General features: G+C 52.7%; 1 long non-coding RNA gene across 2 annotated transcripts; it reads left to right on the top strand.

The window, feature by feature from the left end:
• Positions 1–27,418, top strand: LOC104855098. Of its 2 annotated transcripts, none has more exons than XR_004518435.1 (6): positions 1–223; positions 5,254–5,361; positions 18,056–20,039; positions 21,036–21,157; positions 26,560–26,855; positions 27,326–27,418. It is a non-coding gene; the product is annotated as an uncharacterized LOC104855098 (long non-coding RNA). The 2 variants fall into 2 exon arrangements; XR_004518432.1 differs by lacking the exon at positions 1–223 and adding an exon at positions 1,773–2,926.
• Positions 27,419–27,909: the final 491 nt, after the last annotated feature.

A 27,909-nucleotide genomic window follows, 5' to 3' on the forward strand; every position in this document is an offset into this window, starting at 1 on the left:
CTTCCGCTAGGCCGCGCGCTCTGCTCCCGGGCGCGTGCTGCTTGGGCCTTGCTGGGGCCCCCGGGGTCGATCCAGCTGCTGGGATTAGCGGAGCGCAGGGCTAATCCCGGATGAGCTTCCTTGTAAACCCGGATAGACTGCTGGGACGGTGGGGGTCGCTGGCGCCCCTTCATTCCCGGACTGGAGGCTTCGCCGGGCCTGGATCCCACACCAGATCTCCTTGGTATATTTGGAGAGAAGTGTGGTTGGGTTGCAGCGGGTAACGATCGGGGTGGAGGGGTAGTGAAGAAAGCACCGCGGGATCGGGCACACCGTGGCGTTGGGAGGTAGGTGAGGAAGGGCAAAAGCCTGTGAAAGCCTCGGAGTCCCCAAGTGTTAGATGAGCTCCTTGGCTCCTTGTAACCCTGGGCCCCCCACCAGTCCCCTATCAATAGAATCACAAATCGTACACTAATCCTGAGGCCGGACCGCCTTACACTTCCTTAATTGGTAGGTGGTGAATCGGCTGGAAGAGTCCACATCTTCCCTCTCCTGACTTGAACAGGCAGTGGATAAGAAGCCCTTCCTGTAAGAAGTTCAGGAAACGCTGTCAGGTGTCAAGAGAGTTGGAGGGGAAGGGGGTGACCCGCTGGGTACCAGAATCCTAACCTTGGCTCATTTACTCATTCTACAAACATTTCCTGAGCCCCTCCCTCATGCCAAGCCAGCACAGGGACACCTCAAGAATGACATAATGTCTATGGGACGGACGGACAGGTAAGCAGTGACCACATCATGTGTTCTGCCCTGCCTTGAACCACAGGAAATTCCTGGAAGGGGTGGTGTCAGAGTTGAATTTCGAGGGCACATGGAGGAAAAATCACAGAGTTAGAAACACTGCAGGTGGAGAGTGCTGTGTGCAAGGGCCCAGGGGTGGAGGAGGAGAAGGCGGGGAGGTTCAGGAGGGTGAGAGAATTTGGAGAGGAAGGCTGGGCCCAGAACTAAGGGAGTCCTCTGGCTAACCAAAGGGTTGGGTGGGTCCCAAGCCTCAGGAAAAAAAAAGAATTTACGTTCTTTACAGATTCTAAGACTGTGCCTTTCCTGCCCGCTGTTTCTGTTTCTCTGGCTTTGCCTGGGCTGGGAGTCAAGATCCCCAGACATGTAGACAGGAAGAGGAGGCAGGAACGCTGCCATTAGGATGTGCCCTACCTCCTTCCATCACATCTGGAGTCACAAAGACCTACGTCAGAAACCTGGCTTGGGGCCGGGGATTTAGCTCAGTGGTTCTGCCACCTTACCTGTAAGCGCAAGGTACTGAGTTCGATCCCCAATGAGTTTGAGGCCAGAGGGGAGACTCTGTCTCAAAAATCGAAAACAAGGGCCAGGGATTTAGCTCAGTGGTTCTACTGCCTGCCTCACAAGCACAATATCTGGAGTTCAATCCCCGATACAAAAAAGAAAAGAAAAAAATAAATCTAGGTCTACAACATTCTTGTGCCATGACCTTGGGCAGGTTAGTGAGACTCAGTTTTTTCATCTGTAAAATGGGGTAATAGAGTTGTGAGACTATAATGAAATTGTTTGTTCACTCTTACTTATTTAGCACCATGTGGAGGGCCAGGGCTTTAGTTCAGTGGCACTGAGCCTGCCTCAAAAGTGCAAGGTCCTGGGCCGGGGATTTAGTGCAGTGGTGCCACTGTCTGCCTCATAAGCACAAGGTCCTGAGTTCAATCCCAGGCAAGAGAGAGAGAGAGAGAGGGAGAGAGAAAGAAAATGCAAGGGCCTGAGTTAGATTCTCGGTACCAGGAAAAACAAAACAAAACCTAACACCATGTGGCAAAGCCTATGCTGGCCTTAAGGCACTTAATAAGACAGTTGGTTCCTCTCCCTCTTTCTCTCTCTCTCCCTCTCCCTGCCTGTCTCTGTCTTACACACATTCCAGCGGTGAACAGAAGACAATGAACAAACGAATGAGATCATTATAGAGGGTGTTAAAGTGCTGTGAAGGGGAAGAGCAGTGGGACATGAAGAAGGGCAACTGGAGGCGGGGCAGGGCACAGGTGGCCTTACCATAGCCAAGAAAGCTTCTTTGAGGAAATTGGTTTGAAACACAGAAAAGAATATTCCAGGTACAAGAAACAGCAGCTGCAAAAGTCCTGCAGTGGGAAACAGAATTTCACCTGAGTCCGCTAAGACGCTAAGCTTTCTGAGGGCAGTTACCGAGGTCTCTTCGACTCCTGGACCCTACGTTCTGGGTGAGATGAACAGAAGAGGGGATTCATACTTGCTGAATCAGCCCCCTCCTCCCCTAGAACGGCACTGGGAGTTGCTGGCTTCTTCCCATCAGCCCATCTGCCCAGTTTAATCTTATTTCAGCTGGGGCCGGGGATTTAGCTCAGTGGTTCCGCCACCTGCCTCGCAAGCTCAAGGACCCAAGTTCGATCCCCGGTACCAAAAAGAAAAAAAATCTTATTCCAGCTATTCTAAAGCCCCCTGCAACAGGTGGGTCTCTGCCCACTCCTGTTCTTTTCCTGGGGATCCCAGTCATTTCCTTAGGCAGGAGGGAAAGATCGGGCCCCTGTAGCATCTGCCAGTCTAGAGCCTGGGCTGCAGAATTTGGTATTTGATCCCCAGGGCCCTGGGGGAAGGTGTGCTCGAGGAAGACTGCCCAAGTGTTTACAGGTTTAGGTCTTGGGGACCCCCCTTGGCCTGGGTCTCACTTCAGGAAGGCAACCTGGATCCCTGTCCAATCCCCCCTTGCGAATACTTCCTACACTTGGATACATTTCCCACAGAGCCAACCGCCCCTGCTGCACAGCCCACACAGCTCCTCTCCCACACTCACCATCCAGCTGCACGCGGCATCTCCATGGCAACCGGGAGGCCTGGTCCATGGATGTTAGAAATCAGTGCGGAAGGGGGATCAGAAATAAGGAGACTTGGAAAGGTATCTTCCTGAGGAGGCCCCTGACCTTTCCCTTGCACCCCTTGCCAAGAAGACCGCAGTGAACTCTGGTCTTGAGTGTGGAGGGCTCATGATGGGGACCAAGAACGTGCTAGGGGCTGTTTGGACACAGGTCATGAGGCACAGTGGACAGTGAGGGAGAGCCAGGATCAGGGAAACTGGAATGATGGTGTGGAGTCTTGGGGTGAGAATCCTCGGGGCAGCAGGCAGATGAAGGGGCGGGTAGAGGTGGGGTACTTAGGGGAGCTACTTTCCCTTCTTCCAGGCCTAATTGGCTGTTCAGGCTGAAACCACCTCTTAGTCAATTAGTTTAATTAGAAATGTTGGGAGAGGAAGGGCCATGGAGGAGGGGAGGAGATGCTGTGTGAAGAGGGAAGGGGGGTGGGAGCGCCTTCTCTCGCCTCCCTCCCATTCTGTCACCATTCAGAGGGTGGGGCGGCGCCGTAACTGTCCAGGCTGGGGTTGGGAGCCCCAGTGCCCTCGGTGGTCACTGCCCTCTCCACTCACCTACTTCCTACTCCGTCCCATCCCGGCCCTGTCTCCCTGGGTCTCTCTGCCTCTGCCTCTCTCTCTCCTCGTCTCCCTTTCAGAGACCCTTCCTCAGGGTCTCCCATGTCTGGCGGCCAAAGTTTGCTTAATGAAAAGGTAACTGAGAGTCCTGACTGGAGCTGGTCCCCTGGGATGTGGAGGAGCCTCGTCTTAGGAGGAAGAGGAAATAGGACCGACACAGAAACTAGCCTGGAGGGACTCCTGAAAGAAGCATGGACCTTTTTTCTAAGTCTTTTCCCTCCTGAGAGGTTATTGCAAGGGTCAAAGTATGTGAGACCTTGGCCTCTAGAACTGGACAGTCTGCTCCTTGGAAAGCTACGTAAACTGAGAGCATCAGTTTTTCATGCTATGAAATGGGGATAATACTGAATTTGGAGCCAGGCGTGGTGGTGCTCACCTGTAATCCCAGCACTCAGGAGGCTGAGGCAGGAGGGTGACTGTGAGTTTGAGGCCAGCCTGACCTATGTACATAGATAAATAAATATCCCAAATTTGTCCTGTGGATTAAGGTGATAATTTGGGAAAACTGCTCAGCAAATTAAGTTGTAAGGGCTCAATAAATGGCAGCTTTTATGGCCACTCCACACTCCTTGCCTTCCTCTATGGCCCTTCAGGAACCAGGACATCTACATCTTCCACATCCCCACCTCCTCCTGCTGCTTCCCCATTATTGGAGGCCAAAATTACCTCTTTCTAGACCCATCTTCTTTCCTTGTTCCAGAGGCCGCTCAGTGGGTGTCCCCTGGGGGAGGAGAAGTGTGGGGGTTGAGGCTTAGATCCCGGGCCTTGCTCCAGGGATGGGATTGGAGGGCAGACTCCTCCAGTTTTGGGTCTGTTTTTCCCTTCTCTGCAGACTGGGAGGGGAGGAGAGGGGAGAAAAGGGGACAGACATAAATGATGTAGGGGAAGTGTACTTGCTGAGGGGGACAATAAGAGATGAGCAGCGTCCAGAAGCCTAAATATTTCATGGGGCTGCAGCATTGAGAAGGGCAAAGTCCCTGAGCTGTGTTTCTGAGTGTGCATGTGACTCCACATGACTTGGAGCCGTTCCACCTGCCCACTGCCCTCTGTCCCTACAGCCCCCCCCAAACCTGCACCCACGAACCCTTTCCTCTCCAAGATCCCTTGGAAAGTCTCCCAGCACACACATATTTTATTTCCTGCAACTGCAGGTGTTTGTATGGATTTTAGGCTTTGTCTTAACCTGGTCATGTCTTTCCTTGCTCGGGTATTCTGTGGCTTTCTTCATTTATTTTTGCTGTGCTCTGCCCCAGCCCACTTTCCCCCCTTTAGATCCCCCAAGGCTCACTGCCCTCATCCGTCATCCTCAGCAATCAGGAGATCCAAGTGATTGGAAAGTCTGGTTGGCTGAGGCCAGAGGTGGAGGTGGGGCTGGTGGGCAGAAGGGTGAGGCCTCCCGGATTGTCTGTCTCTGTCATGGTTGACTGAGGAGGAAAATGTCCACCTGAGCAAGTGGAAATGGAGGACGGAGACGGGGCTAGTGGCTTCTGTGACTACACTTACAGATGAGCTGAGAAACTGAATCTGCCAAATCTCTGCTTCCTTCCTGTCGGTGGTCCCCCGGAGGGCTACTCTATGACTCTGTCCTAACTCCGTATTAAGTAGGGGAGTAAAAGTCACCCCCCTTCATCTGTCCTAGGGTTTCCTTTGCCCTTGTCCTTGACCTTATCCAGTCTAGCCTGGCCTAATCCCAACCTACTACCTTGTTTACTCGTTCAATTTCTGTCTCTTCCCGCTAGATTAAAAGCGTGCAGAAGGCAAGAACCTGTCTAACTTATTCACTATCACCGAAAATGTTCCGTGAATGAATGGGAGGAATGATGCAGCCAGAGCCGGTTTGGGGGCAGGTGAGTGAGGACGGAGGTCAGCGGGACTGAGCGGAGGAGGAAGGAGGTTTGGGAGGTGGAGCGTGGGTAGGAGGGGACGGAGCGGCACTGGGGAAGAGGGGATGGAGGCAGAGAGCTGGAGTAGGGGGCTGGGCCTCAGGGAGAAGGACCCAGGCCCCCAGAGGAGCTAGAGTAGAGGCAGGGGTTTGGGGAGGAGATCCCGCATGGTACGGGGAGCCAGGGGCGGTTCCGCTTCAGCAAACCCTAGCCTGGTGGGCACAGTGGCACGTGCCTGCAATCCCAGCACTCTCGAAGGCAGGAGGATTACAAATTTGAGCCCAGCCTGGGCAATGTACTGACTCTGCGAGACCCTGACTCAAAATAAATAGTAATGATAATAAAAAGGGGGGCAGGGACTTAGCTCAGTGGTTCTGCCGTCTGCCTTGCAAGTGCAAGGTCCAGAGTTCAATCCCTGGTGCCTAAAAACAAACAAACAAAACAACAAAAACAAAGAAAAAGGTGGGGGGAAAGAGGTGGGGGATACAGCTTAGTGTGCAGACCCTGGGTTTAATCCCCAGTACAAAAAAAAAAAAAAAGCCTAAAATGGGGGCCTTGGGGGGAGGGGGGAGGGCTCAAAACAACAAAAACAAAGAAAAAGGTGGGGGGAAAGAGGTGGGGGATACAGCTTAGTGTGCAGACCCTGGGTTTAATCCCCAGTAAAAAAAAAAAAAAAAAGCCTAAAATGGGGGCCTTGGGGACAGCAGGTGGAGTGCAGGGCTACCAGGACCAACTGAGCCTTAGAGGGTTCCCAGAACCCTGCTTCCAGCAGAGTGCCTCCAAATCACTCCATCCCCATATCTGGGCTGGAGGCCCAGCCCAAGTACCCTGCTCTTGCCTTTGTAAACCCGTAAACAGGAAACGCCCAGGCCAGGACTGCCAGAGCTGCCCTTAGAGAAAAAAAAACAAAAAAACCAGGGGTCCTCCAGTAGCTGGGGAAGGTGCTCCAATGTAGGTGGGGTTCCTGACCCTTTATCTACATCAGCGGTGGGGAACATGGCATGTGGACTGCGGCAGGCTGTGTGTTATCACTGAAAGCTCTAAAAGGTTCCCCATCACTGATCTATGCTATATTCAGGGAGGCCCCGCTGGAGGCCTTCATCCACCCAAATCAAAGGTGACAGCAATATTAACTCATTAGCTCTAGGCGCCCTGAGAAAATTGGGTGGGAGGGAGTAATTGCTCACAGGGTTCAGCATGGTCCCTTGGACCTCCCCAGCCCAGAGTCAAAGGTTCTACATGAGAAGGCAGGTAAGGGATAGGGAAAGTAGCCTGTTGTGGGGGCGGGGGGATTCATCAGAGAGGTGGTGTCTCCACTAGAATTGGCCAAAGTGTCTGTGGGGGGGAGACAAGGGTTGGAGGTGCACACCTGCAGTGGTTGTCATGGCAACTGGGCTTGGATCCCAAGGGGGTGGCCTCTCCCCTAAAGCCCTGTGAATCCTGGAATGCAAGAGTAGAGGCAGGCCGGGGATTTAGCTCAGTGGTTCCACCGCCTGCCTCGAAAGCACAAGGCCCTGAGTTCGATCCCCGGTACTCCCCCATAAAAGACTAGAGACACACACATACATGTACAGGCATGTGCACACACACACACACACACACACACACACACACACACGGAGCTTGGCAGAACTCCACTCCTAAGAATGTTGTGTCTTTCTCTTCTCTCTAGAGCATATATTGGGGGGCACAGCATATGTTGGGGGCCTGGGGGAAGGCCCTTCACAGGAGAGGGGGTGGTGGGATTCCGTGTGCAGTGTGCTTGGGGTGTTGAGGACAGGTGTATACTCAGCTGCCCACTCGTGTCCTGCATCCGGACCAGACAAGATAGGATCTGGGAGGGAGATGATTAACAGACAACAGTAATCACAGTTAACTTTAATTGAGAGTTTATTAAATCCAGCTGTGTGTCAGGTAAAACGAGCCGAAAACCAGGACCATAACAAGTAAGCGTTTTGTAGGCAGTGTCCCATTTGATGCTCACAATAATTCAAGGTAAGAATTATGAGCCCCATTAATAGATGAAAACACTGAGATGCCAAGAGGTTAAATAACTTGCTCCAGGTCAAGAAGCTGGAAAGAGAACAAGACTGTGCAGGAAGGGAGGAGGCAGAGAAGAGGGTGTCAGCCTGAGGCCATTAGTCCTATCCCGCCCTATGGGTCACTCGCACTCAAGTGACCCCCGCCCCTCCCCTATACCTTGCCGAGAGGCAGGGCCTGGGAACTTCAGATCCTGGTGCCTTCTGGGGCCGGGCTGGGCCAGCCGAGGGTACCTGTGAGGGTCTAGGGTACACGGAGCAGCGGGCATCATGATTGGCACAAGCCAGGGGAGCGGCTGGCAGCCTTGTTCCCGGTAAACACGAGGAGAGGTTACTTCCCAAGGAAACAGTAATTAACTTTAATTAGCACCTTGCATCTCAGAATATTATTTACATCTCAATTTCTCTAATCAAGGCAGCAGGAGAGGGGTGGCATCTGCTTCGCTGACTCCTTCCTGGCCATGCTCCCTGATTTCGCTGGGCTCCGGCATGGCCCCCCGCCCCCTGGATGTGGCCCAGAGCACCTCCTTGGGTACGGGTTGCCAATGGAGCTGGTAAGGAGGGCTTGGGCTGTCTGGATAGAGAAAAGGACAGGTCAAGGACATACAAGCCAGGCCAACCAACCAAGGGCAGAAGGACAGGGCTCTCTATGTGGCTACCTTATTTTCCAAATAGAATAGATACTTCCGGTGATATAGGGGGAAGAGATTTAACTCCCAAAACTGCCAGATATCTGAAACAGGAGTTTGTGTTCTCTAAAATTGAAGAATGAATTCTAGGAACAATGGAGGTTAAGAGCAGGAAAAAATTATTGAGGGAAAGAAAGATTCTGTCTAAGAGAGACAGAAGGGGGACTGGAAAGTGGGTTGCCCGCTCACCCACTTTTCAAAGATGTTTTATACAGCCAAGCCATGTGGGGAGATGGGTACAAAGTGGGACAAAACTGTAAGAGCCAATGGAAAATTACAAAGTGGGAAGGAGGTGGGGCAAAACCATGACCAACCAATAAGATTACAAGTACAGCCACCCAGGTAGTATTGATTAAATGGGGTCAAATGGGGGAGCAAGTCTGACAGCAAGTGTGTACAAGGATTTTCAGTAAGGATGGGGGTCAGGGATATTTCCTGGAAAGGCTGGGTTAAGGCCTTGCCGCCCCCACCCAGGTAAGGTATACCTATTTGGAATATCAATCACTGCTCTTTATCCCAGGGGAAGCACAAAGGTATTTTAGTTTCTCTCCTTTTACAATGCGGGCCTGCAGTGACTGTGTCGTGATTGTCCTCCACGTTGGCTCCTTGCTGTGTTGGCTCCTTGAGGGCAGCCCTGTCTCACTGCCCACAAGATATCTAATTAACTCACCTACCTGCAATACCAAGGCCAGGTTGGCTTGTGTTCCTTGGACTAGAGAACAGACACAGCTGCCTTGCTGTTTGTCCTTTGTCTTTCCCTCCCTTCCTCCCTTCCTTCCTTCTCTCCATTTCCCTCCTCCCTCTCTTTTTTTGAGCTAGCCTGCTTTTTCTGTCTCTTCTCCCTCTTCTTTTTTGTCTTTTTCTTTTGTACCAGGGATCAAACTCAGGACCTTGCACCTGTGAAGCAGGCTCGGCGCTACTGAGCTAAATCTCCGCTCTGTCCCTCTGTGTTCTTCCTCTCCCTTTTTCCTACTTCCCCCTCTCCTCCTCACTGGAATTCTCCATCTCAGTAAGCATATGTGGAACCTTGGTGCACAAACTCAGTTCTTTCCATGATTCTGGTCACAAAACTGGATGAGAACCAAATCAAATTTACCCATAAGGTCAACATTGAACCAGGCCAAGGATTTAGCTTAGTGGTGCCGCACCTGCCTCCCAAGCATAAGCTCCTGAGTTGGATCCGGGGTACCAAAACAAAAACAGAACAAAATATGGAGCCTAACCATTGAATTTGATTCAGTTCTCACACAACTCGGTTTATGACCAGAATTGTGGAAAGAATCAAGTTTGTGAGTGAGGCATCACTAGAGTAAGCAGCCCTCACTCTCTGGGATACAGCAGTGGGCACAGGAGAGATCCTGCCCTTGGGGGCATTTAGAATCCCACAGGGGAGGTGAGGCTTGGATTCCCTAACTGGTCTCTATTACTGATAGGCTTCCCAAGGTAAGAAAGGTACAGCTAAGTGGGGTCCTAGGAAGGGTGTGTGGCGCCCTCATTTTAGAGTACCAGAGACCATCTGGACCATCAGGTAGGGAGAGGGCAGCAGGAACCTGAGAGATCAAGAGCATTTGGTGCCCATCTGCCCCCCTCACTGAGGTCAGTCCCGTGCCAGGGAGGGGAAGTCGCTGAGGGTGCAGGAAGTGACTTTTTATTAGCCCCACCCTCAAGGGTTGTTAACCCTGCTCAGTATATTAATAATTGACTACCCTCCTGTCTAATTACAGTGGCCTACAGCTTGCACAGTTTGATATTTATTTGGTAGTGTCCCCAGGGCTCTCCCTCTGGTCCATCCAATTTGAATTTATTGAGCACCTACTATAGCTAGAGGGCTGGGTCTGCCCTGGAGTAGGAACCAAGGGCTGGAGTCCTCTTTAGAGGGATTGGAGGGGTCACAGAAAAGCTGCTTAGAGGCCTAGGCATTTCAGTAAGAAAAAGCCCTGGTAATGTCAGCACAGGAGGAGGCTGCAACCTTGGCCTCAGCGCCCCTCTCCCACTCCTGCACTTGTGCCTGCATTGTCACCCACATGGATGCTGCAGACTAAAGTTCAGCTGTTCAGCAGTACTGCAGAGGGTGGGTTAAAGGTTCAGTGGAGGCCCAGCCTCAGCCCACCTAGGTGGGAGGGCACACAACACTTGATCTTTATCACTTACCTGGGTTAGGGAAACTGATGGAGGGGACATCAAGGTGGAGCAGTTAGCCTGGACCACCTTGCTCATGTGCGCCACAGAACCAGGATGGGCATTCCCTTTCCTCAGTTAGGATCAACTTTCCTGAGGCCTACAGGATTAGCTTCATTCTCACAGCAACCTGGACAGGCAGGGACTATGAGGTCCATTTTACAGTTGAGGACACAAGACAAAGAGGAGGAGTCGAAGGGGCTGGGAAGAAGGTAAAAGCAGGGTGGGGCAAGCGCAGCTGTGCTCACTTCCGAAATGCAGTTCCTCACTTTACTGTGAGCTCCCCGCCCAGGCACATCTGGAGTTGGAGAGCTGGGGGAGGCCTGAGCGGAACCCGGCTCAAGCACCAGAAGAGTATGGCCACTTGCCTGTTAGCGAACAGGGCTTGGGCCCTGCCTCCTCCACTCCTCCCTACAGTCCTGCTGGCTCTGGCTGCCGGCTCTGCTGGGCTGGGCTGGGCTGGGCCTCCGTAATTGCAGAGGAGCCTGCACAGGGCGGGGAAGAGCGCTGTTTCCAAAGGCCTTTCCGATGATGATTATGGCGAGGACGCGGAAGTCCTTCTCCTACCGAGACTGCAGGCTTTCTTTGTCCTCTCTCCACTGGGGTCTCATCTCTGCCCTGAGGTCTGGTGAGGAGAAAACGGACATTGGTTCCCCTCAGGGGGAGGAAGGGAACAGACCTGGCCAAAGTAAAAGGTGGAGTCTGCCCACCCTCACAGCGCTGGGTGCGGGGGTGCGCTGACGTGACATTAGCATAACATTTGCATAAGGAACAATTGAGGAGATTGGAGTCGGCCTCCAGGAAACACCTGCGAAGATCTGTGAATGAAAGCCTCTCCGCCCCCACCCCAGGATCCCGCGGAAGTGGCGGGATCCCAGCGCGAATACTGCTGATGGCGACTGGGTGTAACCGGGCTGCCTACTAAGCGCCAGGCACCGTCTTGGATGTTCTGTTCCTCTTGCTCTTCCCACACAGCCGCCCTAGGTGATGTGTTTGCTTTTTTGAGGTAGGGCCTGGTGTTTATGTCCAGCTGACCTGGAACTCACTCTGCAGCCCAGGCTGTTCCTCCTGTCTCAGCTTCCCCAGTGCTGCGGTGACAAGCAGGCGCCACCACACCTGGCTGGGTGATGCATTTTATAAACCCCATTTTACAGAGGAGGAAGACGAGGCTCAGCCTCACCCTCACCCTGTCTCTTAGAGACGACATTAGTGGCAGAGCTGGGCTTTGGAAAAAAGTCGTGTGACTAACTGCCCCATCTCTCACAGCAGGACAGGGTGCTCCAGGCACCCCTCAGGCTCTAAGATCCAGTCCCCATGGGTCGTGGGGATCCCTGGAGACTTGGAGTGGGAGTTTAAAGACAGGCTCCTGCCCACAGGCGCACAGCTCGCGCACATCTATGCACAGGGTGTTGCCCATCCCCCACTCCCACTTCTGGAGGCAAAGGAGCTTGCTGGCTTGGCCCATAACCAGGTTACCCAAGATCCAATTAACTAGTTAGCGCAGGCAGAGCTGGGGGCAGGCAGGGCGCGCAGGAGAGCGGGGACAGATGGGTCGGGTAATGTGCAGAGACAGCTAGAGACAGCGGCTCCGCTCTAACCTGATAAGCAGCTCCCAGCATTGGCGTGCAGGCCCGGCAGGCTGAGCAACACGATCCTGAGTGGCTGGGGGCGGGGGTAGTCCCCGGTCAGCCTCTGACCCCATCTCCCCACCCGGCCCCCCGACAGCCACAGTGCCTACGCCTGTGGCCTTCCCTCAGCTCTGGTTCTGTCTCCTCTCAGCACTGAGAGGCAGGCGGCTTCAGAGAGATACATTTTCATCCAAATGAGGCCAAAGGAGAGAGCTGTGAATATGTCATCATGCAAAGGAGGTACGGGTGCAACCACCACCCCAAAGGGAGGGTCGGGGTGGGAAGCTGCTGGAGGACTCCTCCTCGGGGAAGTAAAAGTAACAATAGCCACTATTTATGGAGCACACACTGCACCAGACCCTGTGCAAACCATAAATGTGTCCTAGCTGGTGTACACCTCAGTAACCCTTTGCTAGGCGTATTATTAGAAGCCTCATTTTGCAGATGAGGTTAAAACACTTACCAAGGTCACACATCAAGTCAAGCTTCCTCAGCCTCAAAACCTCCACACTCTGCCACCTCTGGACTAGGTCGGTTTTACACAAGCTTTGTGGTGCACACCTGTGATCCCAGAACTTGGGAGGCTGAGGTAGAAAGATTGCTAGGAGTGTGAAGCCAGCCTGTGAAGCAAGACCCTGTCTCAAACAAACAAACGATAAAAAAGAGTTTACAAAGGGTTTTTTTGGCTAGAGTGTGGTGTCACACACCTACAATCTGAGCACTTGGGAGGCTGAGGCAGGAGGATCACTATGAGTTGAAAGTCAGCCTGGGCTACACTGTGAGTTCAAGGCCAGCCTGAACTACTGAGACCCTGTTTTAAAAGAAAACAAAAAAGGGCTGAGGGCTGGGCCTGTAATCCCAGCATTTGGGAGGCCAAGTTAGGATTGCCTTGAGTTGGAGGGCAGCCTGCACTACATAGTAAATTCAAACTCAGCCTGAAGTAAAAGCAAGACCCTATCAAAAAAAACAAACAGCTGGGGATGTAGCTCAGGATGGGAATTTAGCTCAGTGGTTCTACTGCCTGCCTTGGAAGTGAAAGGTCTCTGAGTTCGATCCCCAGTACCAAACAAACAAACAAACAAAAAGAAACAAACAGCAATGAAACCTAGGCCTTCTTTAAAAAGGGGGCAGGCTGGGGGAGCGGGTATTTAGCTCAGTGGTTCCCCTGCTTCCTCGCAAGCGCAAGCACAAGGTCCAGAGTTTGATCCCTGGCACCAAAAAACAAAAAAGGGGGCAGGCTGAAGATGTAGCTCAATGGTAGAGTGCTTGCCTAGTATGTGTGACCCCTGGGTTCAATCCCCAGCAACACAACAAAACAACAGCAAAAACCATAACAAACAAAACAATAACACAAACACAAAAAACAAAAGCTTCTGCAGTTATCATAGATAGTTTTTATTTTTGTTTGTTTGTTTGTTTGTTTGGTTTTTTGAGACAGGGTCTCACTATGTAGTTGAGACTGACCTGGAACTCACTATGTAGCCCAGGCTGGTCTCCAATTCACAGCGACCCTCCTGCCTCAGCCTCCCAAGTGCTGGGATTACAGGCCTGCGCCACCATGCCCGGCTAGTTGTTTTATTTTTAATGTCCATTTTAAAGATGAATGAGATTGGGGTTGCAGGGCCAATGTGACTTGTCCAAAGCCTCACAACTTTTCACTATTTATTTATTTTTTGGTACTGGGGATTGAATTCGGGTCCTTGCGCAGCAGGTAGCAAAACCACTGAGCTAAGTTCCCGGCCCCACTACTGGTATATATAACCAAGTCCAGTTCTGACTTCCAGTCTAGAACTCTTGAGAAATTGGAAAAAGAAAAAGACATGCATCCTTACGACAAGGTGGGTCATTAGTCTACATTTATCACAAGCTTATTGGAAGCCAAGTGGATGCAACGTACCCTGCTGGGAGTGCTTATTCAGGGGTGGAGAAAGCAAATGGCTTCTTGCCTTTACACAGCAGCAAGAGAAGAGAGCCCCAGGTTGGGCGCCTGTGGACTTGGGCTGCCTTGGGGGGGCGCTCCCCGGAATGAAGGACCAAAAGACATCCTCTCTCTGTTCTTCACAGCACCGACCGAGCCCTAAGCCGTGGCTAGTGTCCCCTTAGCACCTAATAGTGAAGGGACAGATACTACGCCATTTGTGCCTGGGAGAAGTCTCCCTCGCTCTGCCCGGGATCAGCTGCACTCTTTCTACTTTGGGCCGTATGGGGCTTTAGGGTCTGGGGACAGGGATGATCATATTTATTGAGTAGGGCAGAAAAAGAGGAAGGCCGTACCTGTGTGGGACACAGCATTGGCAAAGGCCCTACATGCAAGCACATGTATTGCTCTCTGCTTTCTGATACCAGCGCCGGAAGGGTTAAGACGTCCCCAGCCCAGGGGACAGGAGTTGTCTGCACAGGAAGCTGCTCTCCCAGTCCCCAAGGCCTCTGGGGAGGGGGAGGGGAGCGACTTTCTCAGTCTTTTTCCCAGGCTCTTCAGCCTCCCTGGGGACCCAGCTACATGCCAGAGAGGCGACCCTTGACCCAGCCCCCTCCAAACCCTCCCCAGCTGGGTAAAGACTCAGCCTTGCTCAGGGCCCTCAGGCCCCTGAGAGAGTGAGATCCCCCTACTTCTGCACCTTGTTTTTTTTCCCACCATCCCACTTACTTCCCTTGGTGCCTCACCCCACTCCAGTTCCAATTCACCAGATTCAAATCACTGAACCTCTTCCTCCATTCCCGTTCCTGCCCCCGCCCCATCTTCAGCCCCCCCAACCCCCGCATTTTGTAATCTTCTAAAAATAAAAGCCTATGATCCAAGAAGGCAACTCCGGAAATATACAATTCAGCCCAGGCATCCGCTGGGTGGGGGACAAGGAAGGACCCACAAACAAAGAAACCCCGGATCCAGCAGCCTCACATCCCAGGTAAACACCGGAACAGGAGCTGTTCCTGAGGAGACAGATGCCTGGGGTGGAGGATGTGACGGGAGAGAGAAGAGAATGCTGCTGGGCTCTAGAGCTAATGTCCCTAGAAAAGGTGGTCTGGAGTCTCCCAGTGGCTCCCGTCTGTCATCATGAGCAATTGACTCCCTCCTACTTTCTGCTGGGAGAAATGCAGACGCCGCCTGGCGACCCCAGGCAAGGGCCAGCCCTGCCCAGCTAGTCAGAACTGAAAGCCAGGGAAATCCCACAGGTTTGAGTCCTGGCCCTGGGTATCACGCTGCTCCCCTTCCCAGAGACGGAGGAGGGCCACTTCCCACAAAGCTGTTCCCACCCCTCTGCCTCCTCTGGGACCCTGGCCAGGACAGAAGCCAAAGAGGGTGCAGGAGCTGGATCATCTGACCGCCGCTTATTTCCAGCTATGCTACCAGGTGGCTGTGGGAAAGCGGGTTCCATAGTGGCCTCAACTGTCCGACTCTTCCGTGGCATTCCGGGCAATATCCTCAGAGTGGCAGCAGGACCAGTACCACGTGACACCAGGCTTTGGCAAGATTCGGTCTGATACTGGGCCCCACAGTACTCCTGACTAGAATTTTTTGGTTGTTTGCCTTGCTGTGTAGTTCAGGTTGGCCTATAACAAAGACTACGTAGCCCAGACTGCCCTTTAACTTTCAGTGCCCCTCCCACCTCAGCCTCCTGAGTGCTGGGATTACAGTCCTGAGCCACCAGGCCTGGCTACTGATTGAACTTTGTATAACTGCTCAGTCACAGTGCATTTGGAGACCTCACAAACTATGGTTATTAATTAGAAGAAAACTAGCTGACATTTTTCAAGTACTTACTGTGTGCCAGACCTGGGCAAAATTCTACACATTCATCCTTCTCACTGAGCCCTGTCAGGAACTCATCTTCATCATCTGTAACTTACAGGGGAGGAACCTGAGCACGGATTGCTCCCCAGAGCTGGCCCTGAGTCCCAGTAGGATATGGCAGAACAGGGACTTGAACTCGGGTCGTCTGTTGACTCCACCGTCCTTTCCTCTTCCTGTGCCACAGCTTCAGAGTGCAGCCCACGGCTGAGGAGCCCTTGTAAAAGCAACGCTGTCGGTCTCCCCAATTTGAGCGGATGCCACTCATATCCCAGGGGTAATACCCTGCTGGGAGGCTGGGGTCCACCCTGCACTGGCCTGGGCATCCACGTTGCCCATTCTGGAAAGGGGTCAGATTAACCCCAGCTCCTGCAACTCTCAGCCACTTTCAGTTCAAGCCGAGGATGGCATCAGGGAGGCTGGCTGCAGGAACCCAGGGGGCCGCCCATCAGCTGCATGCCTGGGTCTCTGTTCCACAGGGATGGCATCCTGATTGCCCGCCTGCAGGCCTGGCTGACCTGTGCTGACCCCAGCCCCTCAGGCTCTGGTGGCAGCCTTCCAGGAGCTCAGAAGTCCTGTTGGCTTCCCATTTCCTTCAGTGGGAAGGGGCTGGGTAGGCCAAGGAGAGGAGACTGACTTGACACCCTGCTCCTGAGTCGGCTTCTTTGGGTCCTTCAGCCTCTGTCTGGCCAGCACTTGTGCTTTCTGCCACATCTGACTTTTGCCTTCTAGGGAAGAATTAGTACCTGCTCTTAGGCCCTGCAGAAGCTGTCCTTCTTTTCCTATACTGTGAACAGTTCTCAGGAGCAGGCATGTTGGGCAGCCGTTTTGGTTTAGACAGAATTTATTAATCACATGGGAGTTAGATGGTGTGCCTAGAAGGACCCTACCATTAAAGTAGATAACACTGGTAACACATAGCACAGTACCTGACGTGTGTATGTTTACACACATAAGCATGTGCGCGCGCATGCGCGCACACACACACACACACACACCCCAACCATCAGCCCGACACTGTGCTGAATACTTTATATGCATTTTTTTTCTGAGGTCTTGTTTGGTCTCCCATGCTGGAATCTAATTTGTAACCCTCCTGCCTCAGCCTCCTTGAGTAGCTGGGATCACACCTGTAATCTACCATACCCAACTAGGTTTGCTTCCCCCCTCCACCCCAGTACGGGGGATTGAACTACATCCCCAGACCTATCTATCAATCACCTGGTCTATCTATCTACATAATTTATTTATTTATTGAGAAAACATTTGATTTATTTATTTCTATGTCATTAAGTTGCCCAGGCTGGGTTTGAATTTATAATCTCTCTTTTTTTTTTGTTTTTTTTTTTTTGTTTTTGTACCGGGGATCGGACTCCGGACCTTGTGCTTGGAGGCAGGTGGCAGAACCACTGAGCTAAATCCCTGGCCCCAACTTTTTTTTTTGAGACAGGTCTCACTATGGAGTTCAAGCTGTCCTCAAACTCATGGAGATCCTCCTGCCTCAGCCACCTAAGTGCAGGGAGTACAAGAGTGTGCCACCACGCCCATTTTGGCTTGAATGTATGATTTTTCTGCATCAGTTTCCCACAGCGCTGGGATTACAGACATGCATCATCATGCTCTGGCTTATGAGGCTTTCTTGTGGTCACTCTTCCGCTGACTGAATAGCCTTAGCACATGCCTTAAAGTGCACATCCCCTCAGGTAAAGTTGGAAGCATTTCCTGAGATTCTGAAACTGCTCTAAGAGTGCTGGTAGATAAGCCATGTCCTACAACCCAGGTCAGATTTTGCTTTAAACCTCTAATTGGCTGTTGGCCAGCTTGTATCTCCTGTACCAAACTCAGCTGATCAATCGAGAGTGGATGCTTTTATGCTCTCAAAGCACCTTGAAGTCCATCTCATTATGGCAATTCTTTTTTTTTTTGGTACCAGGGATCGAACTTGGGTCCTTGCGCTTATGAGGCAGGTGGCAGCAGCGCTGAGCTAAATCCCTGTGCCTCATTATGGCAGTTCTCCATAGGTTCCTCCTACCAGAAAGTCCCTTTGTCCCTTTCAAGTTTGTCAGTTGGACTACTAATTTATATGCTCCCTTTGTCCTCCACTTTAAGGCCTTACCTGATCCCCTCTCACTGTGGCCCTGTGGTTTCAGGGAAAATTCCATTCAAACTCTCCTTCCTTGTTCCTACCAGGATGACCTTGATACATAAATTAACTCCAGCCCCTCCATGTGCCCACTCTCTTAGTTCCCAGCATTTCTTCGGTCCTGTCCCTCCTGCCTCTCCTCTGACTGTTTCTCCTGTCTCCTTCCTCCCTCCCTTGAGTCAATGCTACAGAACCACACAACATGTGTAAGTGTGACTGCCTGGAAAATGTAACTTTCAAGGAGCCTGAGGTTGAGTGACAGTAAACAGAACCTTGGAGACCCCAGACATCATCAAGGGTTTGTGTGGATTCAGCCGCAGAAGCCTGGAAACGGTGCAAGACGGAAGAGAGGGAGGGATGCACACGGTCGGAAGAACAAACTGGAAGGCAAAATGGCAAGTGGAGGAAGTGAGACTGATTCATCTGGGCCCAAAGAATCTGTGACTTCCCTCATGGGAAGGGCCCTCGGAGGTCACGGTCCAGACGTGGCAAAAGAGCTTCGTGATGCGTGGTGGCCGACCGGAGGGCGTCCTGAGAACAGAGCGTCCAGTTACTAGTAACGCCTGCTGGTAGTGCGGGTGAGGAACGGTGGTGCCCCTGGTAGGAATCTCCGTTGTAAGGCAACTGAGGATTCTGGGGAAGGGATTTGTCCAAGGTTCGTATCACGAATTGCAGGCAGATCTCAACCCTCTTGCTGTCTCCGGAAACGCAGGCGGAACTTCAGACCAGGTAGAGGCAAGGGACCCTGGGACATGAGGAGTTTAGACAGCATAGGAAAACAGCATAGAAGCAGATGGGGCTGGGATGTAGCTCAGTGGTATAGCACCTGCCTGGCAAGTGCAAGGCCCTGAGTTCGACGGCTGGTACAAAAAAAAAAAAAAAAATGGAGCAGACAGCCCAGGCTGGGGGAAGATTACAGAAGCATCAAAAACTGCACCATCAAGCTTGGGATTTAGTTCAGTGGTTCAGGTGCGTGCCTTGCTAGCTCAAGGACCCAAGATTGATCCCCGGTACCAGAAAAACAGAAAAACTGGACCCTGGGTTTCCACTGGTGATCAGTTAGCTAGATCTGCCCAGCATCCTGTTACCTCTGCTGACCTCTTCCACCTCTGCCCTCCCCCAGGAGAAGAAGGGGCAGAGGTTTTGGCAGAAAGGCCCAGTGAAGGTGAGAAGGGGCAGTGGGCCTGGGGAACAGTGGCACCTCCGGGGCACTGCCCTGACTCGGTGGCAGCCCAGGAAAAGGAGGAGCCAAGAGCCGGGGAAGTGGTGGGCTTGGAGCACCTGTGTGCAGGTTTGGTGCGTGGGCCAAGGGAGAAGAAAGATCCTCCAGGTGAGCAGAGCCGCAGGGCCAGGATAATGATACCCCGACAAGGCCGCGGGCTTGGAGGGCAGCCCAGCTACCTCGCACCACCCACAGGAGGTGGGGTGCCGAGGAGGCCCAGGATGCACAGCCTTGGAAGTTTGCTCAGAGGCCTTGGCCTCCTTCCTCTGTCTCCGCTGCTGTGCCCTTTACTTCCTTTCCCACGGTGTAGTATCTCACTTTTTCTTTTCTCCCTCCCTATTCCGCCTACCTCACCCTGGAGCTCCCACTGGGAGTAGAAGCGTGGAAGGGTAGGACCGGTTGTAACAGAGGAAGATCTGGGAGCTGTTTTCATTGGGATCATCTGCCTGAACCTGGAAAAGAAGTGTCCTGCGGGCAGAGACTCCGGTCAGGACACCATACCCCGTGAGTCACAAGAGAAAACTGACCAGAGGCAAGCAGACCTCCTCTGTTGCTGGGAGGGCTCCCAGATCCCCCAAGGGAGCCACTCTGTCTGTTTAGAAGGGACTGAGCTTCCTCACCTTGCCCCGAGAGCCCCAGCTGGACACGTGCCTGGATCCCATCAGACCCCAGCCTTACGGGGATGGGGGTAGACAAGAAAGAAGTGCTAGACATCCCCCAGCCACAGGGATTCCACAGAAAATGATCACTGACCTTAGGACTAAGTATTTTGCTGAACAGTTGTGTTGCTTCTTTGTTTGGTTTGCCACACTGGGAGGCTGAGCCTTACGACCGCTTAAACTACTTGGAATGTGGTTGCAGAGAGGAGACTCGAGTTAGCAAGAGAAGATGCCAGATGACTGAGCACCTGGATCCAGCTGTGCCTGAAGTCTATCCCTGAAACTTTCCAGCATGTAAGCAAAAAAAGTTTAAGCCAGTTTGAGTCGGACTTTTGTTATCTACATCCGAAAGACGAAGTTAGCTTAGAGAGAGATGGAGAGAAGCAACCCAGAGAGAGGAGCAACTGCAGGGGTGAGGACTGCATCTGATGGGAAAGCGAGCGTGTGTGCAAGTGGGGCTGCTCTATTAGGCTCACGGAGCTGACCCTTGGTCGTGAAGCAGGGATACCAGAGTTTATCGGGAAGCACACGCAGCCAGGACAGTTTTCCAAGGGGCTAATGTGAGATGGGATAAAAACTTCTGCGCAGGGCTGGGCGTGGTAGTGCACTCCTGCAATCGTAGCACTTGGGAGGGTAAGGCAGGAGGATCACCACAAATTTGAGGCCAGCCTGGACTACATGGTGAGACCCTGTCTCCAAGACAAAACAAGGGCAGCCTGAGAATATAGCTCAGTGGTTCCACCGCCTTGCCTTGCAAGCACAAGGACATGAGTTCGATCCCCAGCACGCACCCCCAAAATAAATAAAACTAAACAAGGGCTGGGGGTGTAGCTCAGTGGTGCTGCACCTGCCTGGCAAGCACAAGGTCCTGAGTTCGATCCCTGGTACGAGAAAGAAAGCAAAAACAAAACATTTGCACCAGGTGTGGTAGTGTCCACCTATCATCCCAGCACCCGGGAGGCTGAGACTAGAGGATCACTGGGCGTTCAAGGCCATCCTGGGCTGCATCGGAGGCCTTGTCTCCAAGAAATTTTTGCCCCCTCGGCTCCCTGTTTGCATGAGGACAGTAGGCCGCTGCAGCCCTTAGCCCGGGCGGGGTGTGTGTCCACAGGGGCGAGGAGGAAGACAAGGTCACTTGTAGTTGATCTGGATAGTCAGTACTCATTTGTAAGGAAGTCCCTACTAATAGCTCTCCTGATGTAAACTAAGACTGATCTTTAAAGATGAATGAAAACATTCAACAGATTCCTGCTTGTCACACCCTGCCCCACTCAATCCCTTCCTTATCAGATGTCCCCAGGTCTCATCGTAACTACTGTGTGCAAAACTTGATGATAAACAGAGAGACAGAAAAAAGGAACTGAGAGGCCAGGGGAATGGACAGAAAAAGAAGCAAGATCTATCCTGTGCAGGTACACATTCCTTACGATGAATGCGATCACTCTGTATATCTAAAATGTACCATAAATGTTGTGCATCAAAGAAAGGAGGAAGAGGAGGAGGGGAAGAACTGAGCAGTCCAGGTTGTGTGGCTCCAACATCGTGACATGCAGCCCTCAAGGGTGACCCCAACTTGCTCCCTCACCCTCTAGCGAAGATTTTTTAATCTCCACCGATTATGACCAGGATGACACTGATGGCCACCGAGTCTAAGGCTGCCGTGGAGATGCCAGGTGGCCATGGGGGATGGCGGGAGGAAGTGGTGCCCAGCAGCGATAAGAAACTCCCTCCCCCACGTCCGGCACATACAGCGATGTCTGTGCCAGGGAGGAGAGAGAGGACGGGCCCTGAAGGAAAACAGGGGGTGTGGCGGTCTGGTTCCTGGAGCCTGGAAGCCTTGTTAATCTTCCCCACCTTTTCCCACTTCCCTTACTGAGCAACAATCAATGCCTTAAAAAAAAAAAAAAACCTACATAAATAAATTACACATATGTCATATACTTCCGCACAAGAAATGTAGGTAAATATGTACAACATTCCAAGGTATTGTTATTTCCTTCCTTGATGTAGAAAGCTTCCCACATCAGTATAGTTACAGTCTAGCCCTTTTTTTTGTTTGTTTGCTTTTTTGAGACAGGGTCTTACTGTGTAGTTGAGACTGACCTGGAACTCACTGTGTTGCCTGGGCTGGTCTCGAACTTGCAGCGATCCTCCTGCCTCAGCCTCCCGAGGGCTGGGATTACAGGTGTGTGCCACCACGCATGGCTCTAGCTTTTCTTTTCTTTCTTGTCCACATCTCTTCCCCACGGGGCTGGGGATTGAACACAGGGCCTGGCACATGCTAGGCAAGTGCTCTGCCGCTGAGATACATCCTCAGCCTTTTCTTTTTCTTTTTTTTCCTTTGAGATGGGCTGTTTTATGCTGTCCAGGTGAGCCTCAAGCTTACAATCTTCCTGCCCCAGCTTCCTGAGTACAGCTTATCTTTTTTAGCTGATCACCTGCCACCCACACCGGAGATCAAACTCAGGACATTGCCCTCTCAAGGCAGGCACGGCGCCACTGAGCTAAATCCTTGGCTCTTAGCTCATCTTTTCTTATAGCTCCATGGTAATTAAGTTTATTTCTCCCCTCTGTTATTAATGGACATTTCAGCTGTTTCTGATTTTTTGCTATTGCAAACAAGAACATCGAATACACTCTGCACATGTATGAGTGTTTCTTGAGGATTCATTCCTAGAAGAGAGATTGCTGGCTCAAAATGTGTATGAATTTTTCATTTTGAAAGACACTGCCAAGTTGGAGTGGAGACCTTTTTCCTGTGAAGGAGCACTCCCTGCTTGAGCTTGACACACACCCAGGATGGAAAGACCATGAGCTTTCCATTCAGACATACTCGGGTTCACGTCCAGGCTCTGCCACCTTCTTCTCGAGTGACCTCAGTTACATCACGTTGCCTCGGAGCTTCTGTTCCCTTCACTGGTAAGCAGGGATCATCTAAGAGCTTCCTCACAAAGCTGTTGCAAAGATCACACAACATCTTAAACCAAGCCCATAACACAGGCCTTCGCCAGCCCTGGCTCTCTCTCCCTGCCTGGACCCTCTTCCACATGCATCACAGAGGACCAGGTCTGGGGAGAGGCTAGGAGAGGTGATTGATCGGTGAACGCCATGAGGCAGTCAGGGCTCCACAGGGAGCTTTTTCTGGATGGCCTCTTCACCCCAGGCGCTGCCTTTTGCATTCCCAGACTCTGCAGAGGAGGAAGGGAATCCTTGTTAGAACAGTGAGATATGACTGCACATGGTGCTGCACGCCTGTAATCCCAGCACTCGGGAGGCTGAGCCAGGAGGATCACTGCAGGCAGGTTCGATGCCATACTGGGCTACATAAGTGAGTTCAAAGCCGACCTGAATTACATAGTGAAACCCTGTATGAGAGAGAGGAAAGAGAGAGAGAGAGATTTGATAACAAGGAGGGCTGGACTGCTCTCTGATAGACAACAGGACAGAAAAACACCCGGTAGAAAGAGATGGACTTGGCAACAGCATGAGACCCCATCTTAGAGAACAACACATGTGAAAGAGGTGTGGGGAAGCCTGCTGGAGACCCCATGCAGAAGGGGCCTGTTCTCAAGTCCAAGCAAGGGGCTTCTATGAAGGAGCTTGGAATTCCTTGTGTGGGGTTGGCCAGATGGCATCCAAAGTCCCAGTGGGACACTCAGCAATGCTTAGACCCCCTTAGCTACAGCTCAAGTGCTCTGCTGACTTTCAGGGCTAGAGTTTCATCTTCTGGAGATTTGCTCTCAGGACATGAACCTCCCAACTGTGGCACCCCACCCCCACCCCCACGATGCCCGTATGAGCCCAGAGGCCGCTGTGACGGGAACCAGGGTGGGGATCCTGGCTAAAGTGGTAGAACTGAAGGGCCAGGATGTAGCTCAGTGGTGCCACTCCTGCCTGGCAAGCACAAGGTCCTGAGTTCAATTCCTGGTACCAGAAAACAAAACAAAACAAAGCTGGTAGAGTTGAGCGGCACGGTGACAGCATGGTGACAAGGCCTCCAGTAGATGTAACCGTGAGCGGAACTCAGTGGGTGAGGCAGCAGGGTCTGGCGAGCTCACTTGGAGACCAGAGCCTGAACGCTTGGTCCGCAGCCTCATCTCCATCGAGTACACACTGTGAGGTCAGAGGGCAGCAGCTTGCCCTTTCTCACCTCCCTCTCTCCATCGGTAGAAGGAACATGCTGATACCTCTACCTCTGGCCCTGTCTCCTCCGCGTCTCCAACAGCAGGTGTCTTTAACAAGCGAAAGGGCAAGAGTGAGGTCAGGTGGAGGCACTCTGCAAAAAGCAGCCCAGATGGGGGAGAGAGGACGGGCAGAACTGGTAGAGTTCACCCCTGGAGACTCCTGACACTTGACCGTATTTCCTGGTTCCCAATTCCCAGACGCCGGGGTAGCTGAGATCTTCCTGTTCTTGCCTCACTTAGCAGCGATGTCCTGGCTTGCTGCCCAGGCCCAACTCAGAGATGTTGGTTCCGACCCTGCAGGCCCCCCGCATCCTCCCACCTGGCCTCAGGACAGGGCGCAGCCTTGTTGGGAGGAAAGGACAGGAGACGTAGATGAAAGCCAAGTGCTCTCCTCAACTTCCCCTGACCACGGTGGCAGGAGGCTGCACCTGGATGTCTCACCCACAGGGCACCTCCTTAGGGTCAGGAGAGTTTCATCTCTGTGACTGAGCACAGTTCTGGGCTTGGTGAGGAGAGATGGAGAATTGGGCCGAGAATATGTCTCTTGCAGTCACTTAGTATATCATGAAAGCGGGCCCTCGAGTGCCTTCCTTGCCCGTGTCCTCAAGAGATGGGCAACAGCCGAAGTCTAAGACTCCCTAGGAGTCTCCAGGTTGAGACAGGAGATGCAGGTCACCCTCATCACACCCACCTCTCCCAGGCCTGCTGGCTCCATCGCCCCAGCTCCTGCAGGTTCCTCACCGCTCCACTCAGCTTCCTCTTTGGAAAGCAGCCAGACTTTTCTTTTCCATCCAGGGAGAGAAAATGGTCTCATTCCCCACCCCCAGGTCCTTCCGTCCTCTCATCCATCCAAACCTAAGCATCTCTCTCTCCTCCCCCTCCCTTTCCCTCCCTCTGTTTATCCATCACTCGAATCCACCCCCCTTTCCTCTTGCCTGTAGGTTCTGTGGCTATAATCAAATCATAACTTTTATTAAATTTAAGATTACTTTTTAATGGAATCAATTTCTTGTGTGGTGCTTCTCTGCCTGCCCACGGGCTCTGCCGGCTCTGGGCTCAGCATCCCCACCCGCGCAATTGTCTCTGCCGCTGGCGTTTCTGGCTAAGCTGCCTCCCAAGCAGGGGCAGATCTGCCATCCCCAAACACACACAGAAACACACACCAAGACGCGCTCTCCCGCAAACCCCAGACACACAACCACCAAGCCCCAGGCGCCCACGCCGCCGAGGTGGGGGAGCGAGGATCGAGGTGGCAGGGCAGGAGGAGGGAGCCGCGGAGAGAAAGGCTGAGGGCGCCAAACAAACACGACACGGAGCAGACATTTCTCAGCCTGTTAATTTCCTACAGTTCTGTTTTCCAGCCTCAGAAACAAACCGGTTTTTGCCAGCCCCCCCCCGCCCCCCGCATTGTGCTGCTGGTGAATGGGGAGAACTTGGGGGGCGTGTCCAGAAGAACAGCAAAGAGACTCGGGTCTTCATTTGATTTATAAAAATACAGGCATGGTGCAGCGATGCATCGGAAGCTTAGATCCCCAAAGATAAACCCAACCCGGAGACCTGCAGTCTGGACCGTCTAACCCTACAGGTCTGGGATGCAGGAGGAAGGGAGCCAGGGGTCGGAGGGGGGCTGGAGGGTGACTTCCTTGATGGAGGGCACAGGCTGGGAAAAGGCGCTTGAGCAGCGGAGGCACATTCGAGGGGGTTGCTGACTCAGCAGAGACTTGGCCACCTCCTTGAGTTGACTGGACAGAGCTGATCTCTGCTCCAGCTTTTCTGGGGGTACCCGGTGTCAGGTGGACAGGAGAGTGTGGGTGGACAGGTGGATCTGGAGCCCAAGGGGCCATCTTGGCTCCCCACACTGTCTCAGCACGCCTGGTTCACTGCTCATCAGAACCAGGGCCTCTTGTTCATCCGGGTACCTGGGCATAGCCTTTGGTATTAGGGAGGTCCCTGAATCCAGACTCTGCCACTTTCTGTGTGGCTTGAACACATTGACTAGCCTCTCTGAACTTGTTTCGTCATTTGAAAATGAGGATTCTGTGCAAAGAAGTGATGCATGTGGAGCATCTATCATGAAGCCTGGTGCAGAGCAAGAGCTCAGGTCTTCTAATCAATGAGCTGCATCCACACAGCCCACCACCCCTCTGACCAGAAGGTTTGGGGCCTGAGCCAGCGGGCAAAGCAGAAGGCACAGACCTACAGGCAGACCTTAGTTCATGGGAGAAATTCAGCCTGGGACCAGACGGGAGGACATGAGCTGAGTGACAGCTCCCGGGATTGGGACCCAGGGCGTAGCAGGGCTGTAGTCCTCCCTTCAGGTGGCTGAGGGGCTGATGCCGGTCAGTACAGGTAAAGGACTAATGGAAGTTCCTGGATAGGAACACACATCCTCACCTGGACTTCCAGGAACCCGTGAGCCCAGAGCTGGGGCTCACTCTGGGAAAGCACAAAGGGAGAAAGTTCTGTGGTCTGTCTCTCCACTGCCCCTCAGCGGGCACCTGTTGGTCCTGGAGACTTCTAGAGTGCGCTGACATCCCCAGAGGAGGTCTAAACAAGGGGAGTCTATAAAGATTTAATTAGGCACTGTGAATGGGTAACCTTTGCCTCTCATTCCTGTCCTCCAACCCTAGGGAAAAGGAAGAGACTTGCAAAGAATGCAAACAAGAAGCAGAACTAGGAATGGCCGATTTGGTTCCTGCTGCCCGACTTTTACCCAAGCTGCAGAGTGAAGGCCACCATGGTCACAGCCACAGTACAGCCAGATTCCGCTGCTCATCTGAGGGCTGCCCCTCGGAGCTTGGCAGCTGCCTTCGAGTGAGGGTCAGCAGGGGCCTCCTCCCGCAGGCAGGAGCTCAGCTCTTGCCTCTGCATTACCCTTCAGATGAGGCTGGTCCAACCTGCTCTACGTCTGCCTGTCTGACCCCCGGTACGGGCATGCCTGCTGAATCTGCACCTGGACCGACAGACCTGCAGGGTCTTGTCTGGGCCTGGATGTTCCCACGGGGCCGCGCATCAGTCACACACAGAGTTTTGCTGCCCAAGGGGACTTTGGAGATTTGAACATTATCCTCTCCAATCCTCATTTCGCTCACAAGGGGATGGAGGCCTCGGTGAGGGAGGGTGGGACTCACACAGATGAAGGGATAAATCCTGACCAAAGTCCCCTTAAATCTTTCCCCTGCCGCCTGCTGTGCTTTGCAGGGGGGGTGACCCCCATCACCCTCACTGGCACTTAGTGGCACACACTAGCATAGCTGTCGCAGCCCGTGGCAGGTACTATTGTGCCTCCCATTTTGTAAATGCGGAGGCTGAGGCTCAGAGCAGTTAAATAACTTTACTTACGCTAGTAAGTGGTGGAGCTGAAATTTGATTTTTTTTTTCTTTCTCTTTTTGCAGCATTGGGCATGGAACCGAAGGGCCTCACGCACACTAGGAAAGGCCTTTAGTACTAAGTGACACCCGGCAGCCAGACCCGGATCCAGACTATCTGGCTTCATCACTGGGTGTTTAACTACTCTGCTGTGCTACCTGTTCTCTGGAAGTTGCCTCTGCACCATCGCCGTTCCCTTTTCGCAGTCATCGTTACCATCAGCACCACCTTCACGACTCATCATTCCCGCATTTCTCTGCTCAGTCACATCCAGACGATGCTCCAGACAGGAGGGCAGGCTGCCGTCCAGCGCTCCCTCTCTCCTGTGTCTTCTGCGGGTCGTCTCTGGCATCATCACACCCACTATAGCCACTGGCTCCACCATTCCAAATCCCAACGAAGGTGTGCTTCCAGAGCAACACAGACCTAACTCCTGCCCTGCGCCAGGGGAGGGGCTTACAGTCCAGTCACAATATGTCCTCCCTCAAGCAAAGGTCCAAAGGCATCTGAGGAAGGGCACTCTTCCTTACGGGGGCGTTTCTGGGGAAAAGGACAGGGATGAGGGTGGAAGAAGAAGCTCCAAACAGCCCAGGAATGTCTGTCGAGAGAA

Source organism: Fukomys damarensis, unplaced genomic scaffold (genome assembly GCF_012274545.1).
Source record: "Fukomys damarensis isolate Sample0158 unplaced genomic scaffold, DMR_v1.0_HiC HiC_scaffold_3, whole genome shotgun sequence".
NCBI classification, from domain to species: domain Eukaryota; kingdom Metazoa; phylum Chordata; class Mammalia; order Rodentia; family Bathyergidae; genus Fukomys; species Fukomys damarensis.